General features: G+C 47.2%; 1 pseudogene; it reads right to left on the bottom strand.

Annotated features, from left to right (window-relative positions):
- LOC149357152 (uncharacterized) lies at positions 1–3,170 on the bottom strand (annotated as a pseudogene).
- Between the last annotated feature and the right edge of the window lie 4,378 nt (positions 3,171–7,548).

Genomic DNA, 7,548 nt, shown 5'->3' with positions numbered 1-7,548 from the left:
CTACAGCCACCCCGCAGGTGGCTCCGACGTCATGCTAGCCTTGGACTGCGCCGTCCGCACCCTGCACGACGCGTGGTAGGACGACAAAGGTGCCAACTGCCACCAGCGCACCAGACCCACCAGCAGCAAGGTCTGTGGAGAGGTGGCGCGGCCGAGCGCCAGCATGGAACAGAAGCAGGCCTCGGTGGACGAGATGTTCTGCTTGTCCGGGCACCTGGAGGCCGGGGTCTCTCGCAAGAGGATGGTCGCAAGAAGCAGCGTGGCCGCGATCGAGAAGCACGTGGTGGTTATCTTCGCCGCCGTTCCGGTGCGGAACGCGCGGGCACAGACGCCGAACGCAGTGTGCCCGGCGTCGACTGCGGTTACGACCAACCCGCCTCCCACGTTGACCGAAGCGATCATATTTGCCGTCACTTATAGACACCTCGCACTGAGGGAGAATGGCGAGCAGGTTGGTCCGTGCAAAATCGCGACGGCGCTTCGAAGACTGGGCGTAGAACGCTAAGTTCTCCGTTGAGCCGGTGAAGAGAACGTTAGCCACAACCGCGCCAAGAGTGCACGTAGTACCTCCCTTGGCAGGCGGGCGCTCAGTTCCCGGTAGCCGAGCTTGAATCACGAAGCGGGGCTTCCACAGTGCCTGCGGATCTTCCAACTCGAACCTGCATGGATGGTTCGTCTTCATCCCAGCAAACACAACAGCAGGTCCCACTGGAACAGGTGCGGCTCGCGTTCGGGTGTCACTGCCGGCTACTGCGCCGCCCCAGGCTTGAACAACAGGCTCCGCAATAGCGCCGACGGTCGACGTTGCAGTCCACGGACGCCGCCGGTGCCGCCAGTGCTGGTTGAAGAGAGCGCTGGTACTTGTCTCGTTGGCTGAGCTGGGGGCAACGGGGGACGACTTCACCCAGTGCAGCAGCAATGACGTGGCTCTTGAGGCTCGAAAACTATTTGCGGCCAGCACGAAACGTTCGTAGCGTCCCTAGCGCCGAACGCGTTCTCGGTGCCGCGTGATGCGCGAGGGCGATAGGCGCACCCTTCTTCTTTCTCTTCGTCGTGAGAGCGTGGAATGTTGCCCAGAGGCCGGCTGATGTACTCATAGTGGGCACGCGATGACTGTGCGCTGAGCACACGACTTTTATTTCTTACACCAAGCAACTGTTTGTGCAACATTATTTTGAACAACCGTGAGCGCTATCAGTCGCTTTGTGACGTCAGTGCACGAAAGGTTTGGTTTGGTTTATGGGATTTAACGTCCCAAAGCGACTAAGGCTATGAGAGACGCCGTAGTGGAGGGCTCCGGAAATTTCGGCTGCCTGGGGTTCGTTAACGTGCACTGACATTGCACAATACACGGGCCTATAGAATTTCTCCTCCAAAGAAATTCAACCACCGCGGCCGGGATTGAACCCGCGTCTTTCGGGTCAGCAGCCGAGCACCATCTCCACTGAGCCACAGCGGCGGCAGTGCACAAAAGGGTGTAGAAGAAAAGGAGGAAGACGAATGAGAAATATTAAAAGACGGAGTTCAAGAAGCGTCGGAAAAGGCAATATCCAGCCACGGCCGGTCTCGACAGGCGCTGTCTCGCCCTCTCCTTACGGCCTGAGCAGACGCCGAGAGAACAAATAATTTTTTTTTCTGCGCTGCACCACCGCTGATCTCTGAGAGAAGGTGCTGCGAGCGAACCCTTCCATAACCCCTCCTAGGATGCCTCGATGCGCGCGTCCTTGCTGGTTTTGAGCAGTCGGCGCGCACGGGCCCATTTTTTCAGATGTTGGTTTTTGTCGCTGTGTTTAGCTCGTGAACGAAATATCTGCAATGTGCCTCATGCTTCGCGCGTCTTGCTGACAAGGTCACTTTTCTAAGCAAGTTTCCTGCATAGGACTTTTCATGGATATTCTTTTCAGAAACTTGTGATGTGAAGCTGCGCATATCATTATTTTGGCTATGATGTACTGTTGTGGCGTGGTGCTTTTAACGCGTGAACAAAAGGTTGGCCACGTGAAGGCGTCTATGTGCGCGCGCCTTTCTTACATGCCTGTGACGACGAACAACACTAGCAGCCCTGTGTACAAACTTCGTCATACTCAAGATAATGATGAACTTCACTGTCCAAAGGCGGAGTTTCTAGCTCTCCTGGAAAAGATTTGGGCCTTTTTTGAAAAGGCAGTGAAGGCTCTCCCATGAACAAAAATTCTCAGAGCCTTGCAAGTAATCGTTGAACCACATCTAGAAAATTCACTCCTCGTATCCTGACCGAAAGGTGTTTTTTTTATTCACATACCCTAAAGGCACTTTTCGGGCATTACATGGGGGGGGGGGGGGGGGGGGTGTACAGTTAGAAATAAACAATACTCCACACAGATGTACAAGCAACACAAATCCAAAACCACAGGGAAAAAGGGGGGGAAAAAGTACAGAAAATTCGAAGTTGATAAGACGCAGGAATGGAGGCTTCCTAATCCGAATTTATTTGTAACAAACACTTTACTTTTTGCATAAAGACGTCATGATTTAAGGTGAAGACAGTGTCATCTGGTAACTTGTTCCAATGATGGACGGCAAAAAGCAACGGTGAATGACTAAAGAGATGGGTGCGTGCAAACACGGGTTCGACTTTGAGAGCATGATCTAAGCGCGAAAAGTTACTATGGGCGGGTCTAATATAGTTTGAAGCGAAAGAATATGGACTGTGATACAATCTGTGAAAGTGTGATAATAGTGCTAGTATTCTTCCCTTTTCGAGTGATGATAGCTTTAGCGACGCTTTGATTACCGTTATGCTGGAGTGACGTGAATAACTCCTTAGTTATAAATCGCGCTTCTTTATTTTGTATTGACTCCAGTTTGTGAATTAAGTAGAATTGATGCGGGTTCCAGATTAAGGATGCGTATTCCATTTTTGAGCGGACGAGTGTAGTGTAAGCTAAAAGTTTGGTGGCAGGATCAGCTTAGTGCAAGTGACGTCTAATGAAACTAAGTGCTACAGATGATTTACTCACAATTGCATCGATATGTTCATTCCATGTTAGATCCGACGAAAGATGAACACCTAGGTATTTGCCTGTGGAGACATTCTCAATGGGAATACTATGCATGGAATAACAGTGATATTGAAGCTGATTATTGCTGGTGAATGTTATAGCCTTTGTTTTAGAGACGTCAATTTGCATTTGCCACTGTTCACATCAAGTTGTGATTCTGTCCAGGTCTGTCTGCAAAAAGTTGGTGCCGTCAGGGTTGATAATCTGTCTATATATAACACAGTCATCAGCAAATAATCTAGTAGTAGAGGTAATAAATTCACTTATATCATTAATGTAGATCAAGAACAAAATTAGTCCAAGCACCGAGCCTTGCGGCACGCCAGATTTTACCATGGTTGGGGAAGAACAGCACCCATTTACACAAACATATTGATAACGATTAGTAAGAACGTTAGTAATCCATGTAATAATATGCTTATTAATGTTGAGAGAATTAAGCTTCAGTAATAAACGATAATGGGGTACCTTATCAAACGCTTTCGCGAAATCAATAAATATAGTGTCAATCCTTAATTTAGCGTGCACGGCATGATGAAGGTCTGTTATTAGTTCAAACAACTGCGTCTCACACCAACGACCTTGTAGGAAACCACGCTGATTTGGGGAAAAGAAGTTGTGCTCAGTTAAGTATTTCATTATGGCAGATGATGTGTCCAGCAGTTTGCAAGGTATACTGGTTAACGAGATAAGTCTGCAATTTGTGAGCATGGATTGGTCACTTGATTTAAATATAGGAGTAACACAAGCAAGTTTCTACGGGTCAGGTACGGATTCGGTGTCAAGAGATTGCTGGAACAAGGCAGTAAAAATGTGAGATACAATAGGTTTTGTTAATTTTAGCAGTTTCGGGCATATACCGTCTGGACCAGGCGACGAGTTAATTTGTAGTCTGTGAATAGCTTTTTTCTATCCCTTCAGGAGTGGTGATAGGATTATTCATGGAAGCACCAATAGAAGTGAAGAACAGGGGGATTGGCATCTCTTCTGTAAATATGGAACTAAAAAATGCATTAAATTCTGTTGCTGCCTCTAATGGTGAAATGTGTTCGTAATCCTTTATAATTGATAAATTTGTAGCTGAAGACTTGAGATTTATTAATTTGCAAAATTTCTTGGTATTTGTTTTTAATAAAGCCGATATATCATGATTAAAAAATTTGTCTTTAGCTGGTTCAATTTCTTTCTTGCATGCTGCTGCATGATTCCTGTAAGGCTCCCAATCACCATTCGAGGCAGTCTGTTTTGCTGTAGAGTATAAACGCTTCTTTTTATTGATGCATCGCTTTACTTGTGAAGTGAACCATGTAATGCACGTTGATGGGGTGATGGTAATTTTGGAATATATTTATCTTTCAGTTCAATCAGCTTGTAATGGAGTGTTCTCCAATTTTCCGCGCTTTCACGACAAAGAAATGTGTTTAAGAATTCTTCAGAAAATGACGATAGTTCGCTCAAGATTAGGTCGAAATTTGCTCGGGTATAATCGTATGAGACCATATTTTACATTTCAGGCTTTTTTAATTGGTAGGGCGTATTTGCAGTGTAAGACATTATGGTCGCTAATGCGCTCTAATACGTTGACATGCATATTTTCTAGCTGAGTTGTCAGCACCAGATCTAAGACAGCAGCTCCACGCGTTGGACAGGATACGGTTTGGGTCAGATTAAACAAGGAAAGCAAATCAAGAAATTGCATACATTCGCGCTGCCTTGTACCACCAGTGGGTGTGCACGCCCGACAGTCTTATCCGGGATAATTGAAATCACCAGCCAGGATTATTTCTGCTTTCGGGTACTTGTCTGCAAGAAAACTAAGTGATTCGCCGAGGTCGTAAACAAATTGATTCCGAGCACCTGGCGGACGGTAACATACACCGATGGCACAAGTAACAGCGGTCGATAAGTGCACCAGAACCCATAAAATTTTTAAGTCAGAGGCGGTGTCCACAATACGAGCTTGAAAACAGTTTTTGATTGCAATGAAAACACCACCACCACGAGAAGTCGGCCTGTCTTTTCTAAACAGCGTAAAACAACTTGATAGTGAAAGTTCGTTGTTCGTAACATCATACGATAACCAAGTTTCAGTGCCAAGAATAACATCGGCAGTACAACATTCAGTGAGAGCGCACAGTTTGTGTTGTTCGTTTAACAGGCTTCGGAAGTTTGACACGACGATGGACAGTGCCCTTTCAATTTTATCGTTTCTACGTCATTCGATGCTGGCCGTTTCACGCCTCTCAAGTAAAACTACCCGATCCTGTGAGCTATCGTATGCATACAGCTTCTTTCTAAAAAGAACCTTGTCATAAAGAAGCTTATATTTTTCAGTATCAGATTGCCGTTGCGCGCACAAAATCCCGGAGCTTTTTTCGTATGAATTGGATTCTTGGTGAAAAGTATTCTTCAATCCAGACGCGGGGCGTCTCTATGTCTTTGAGTTTGTGAGCGTTCCTTAAGATGTTACACTTGTCTTTGAAGTTCAATAACTTTACAACTACTGGGTGGACGTGATCTCGTTTATACTGCCCTACTCTGTGGGCTCGTTGAATTTCTCCTGCCTGAATCAAGATTTGCCGATATAAATTCAGTTATTACCTTTTCTGTGTCTTTCCAATTCCCTGGCGAGTTTTCAGCAATGCCCTTAAAAACCATGTTATTCCTGCGCATCCGGTTACTGAGGTCGCCAAGGACCAGATTTGCCTGCTCTGTTTGCCTTGACTCCATAGATTTTAACTGAGTCTGAGATTCATTAATCGTTGAGTTCACGTTGTTGACGTTTTCGCGCAGGTCATCGACGACAGTAAGGCGATCCTCAAGTGTTGTGGGCCGTCGTTTTATTTCTGTGCGGTTCGTAAGATTTTCTTTCAGTTTGCTAGATGTTTCCTTTTGGAACTTTTCACATGACGAGACTAGTTCTTTCACGAGGGATAGAATATGCTCTGATTTGTCCGGGCCTGGATTTGTTTCCACGTCGCCAGCACAAACCAGTAGGTGCGTGACACCGAACAAGACAGTAAGTAAGCGCCCACCTGGTTTCCACCAATGGCGCAGAACAGATGACCTCAACCATACCGCAGGCTGTGAGCTCGTCCCTCTATCGCGTGCAACAAAATAGCCTATGCGGACACGATACGTGCACAGATCGATCCACATGCCCAGTAAACAACGCACAGGTGTGGTTTGCAGCCAGTAATAAAACCGTAATGCCCGCAAAAAGGCGCGCACACTCATCTACAAATGTGAGCAGGACCAGTTAGCATCAAAAACACGGCTGCAAATTCCGGTGAGCGCTTGTCTTCGTGGGTACTTCTAGGGAGTTCAGGGCGCTGTAGTCGTTGCTGATGGCGTCTCCTGCGCAGTGGATGATGACGGTTTCTTGCGCAGGCAGGCATACGCGATAGTAATAGCAGCACGAGGTCCCCGAGTATTGTCGATGACTCGGAATCAGCAGGAGCGTGCTACAAGCAGGCGCAAAGCACCCGCTCTTGAAAGGTGGCGATGCTCGAACGAAGCGGGAACAGTGTGTAGATCACCTACAAATGTGAGCAGGACCAGTTAGCATCGAAAACACGGCTGCAAATCCCGTGTGACAGAAGTTACAGCAAACGCTTAGCACATTTGATTTCTATGAAGCTACTGCGAATACTTCGCTACAACCACACAAAGAAATTGACAAACCAAAGTGACAAGCCACCTGGTCACCCTTGGAAGTGTGTGTCGCACGTCAATGTTGTATAGGTTATTACAAGCTGTGCCTGTTATTGTTTTCAGTTCCTTTAAGTGTGTTAAACGATGTAGGAGTTTCTAAGAGCAAATGATCTTTCTGATCTGGTGTGTGTCGCCCAGTGAGAACACACAGAACCAGTACATTTGGTGATTTTGAAACAGCAAGTGCTATTATTTTCCTCGTGCATTTCTAAGTACTGGCAGAGACTGTGCGAGCCTTGAAGATGAAAATATTGTGTGACGGGAAACAGAGCGCAGGATGGAGCGAGCTTTTATGGCGCCCGCAAATATGGCGACCAACCCTTCGAAGAAGAAGATGAGCGATGATGATGGATATGTGCAGATGAAGACGAAGGTCCCATGTTGTGCTTACACTTTCTCCCCTCGCGTACGAAAGCGACCGGCCCGGGCGCAGGTTATAGCACAGTAGGGCGACGGGCGAAGGGTTCTAGGCGGGAAACAAGAACAATCTCGGCACCTCGGCAACGACGGTCATAAAGAGGGTGGACAGGGGCGACGCGATAGTTCACCGGGGATGTTTGTTCGAGTACAGTGTACGGACCAATATAACGGCTCAAGAATTTTTCACACAATCGCTGGGTAGGCACTGGAGCCCACAGCAGTACCTCATCACCAGGGGAAAAAAGACGGCATGGTGGGAGAAATCATAGGTGCTTTTCCGGGAGGCTTGGGAGGCGTCTGTGTTCAGGCGGGCAATGGTACGGCAGTAGGTAAGACGAGAAGTAAACTCTTCTTGAGAGAGTCTGGAAGAGGT

Source organism: Amblyomma mixtum, chromosome 3 (genome assembly GCF_055824585.1).
Source record: "Amblyomma mixtum isolate Tamu chromosome 3, ASM5582458v1, whole genome shotgun sequence".
Taxonomy (NCBI): Eukaryota; Metazoa; Arthropoda; class Arachnida; order Ixodida; family Ixodidae; genus Amblyomma; species Amblyomma mixtum.
Note: the sequence above shows the minus strand (reverse complement) of the source record. Positions and strands in the feature narration are given on the sequence as shown.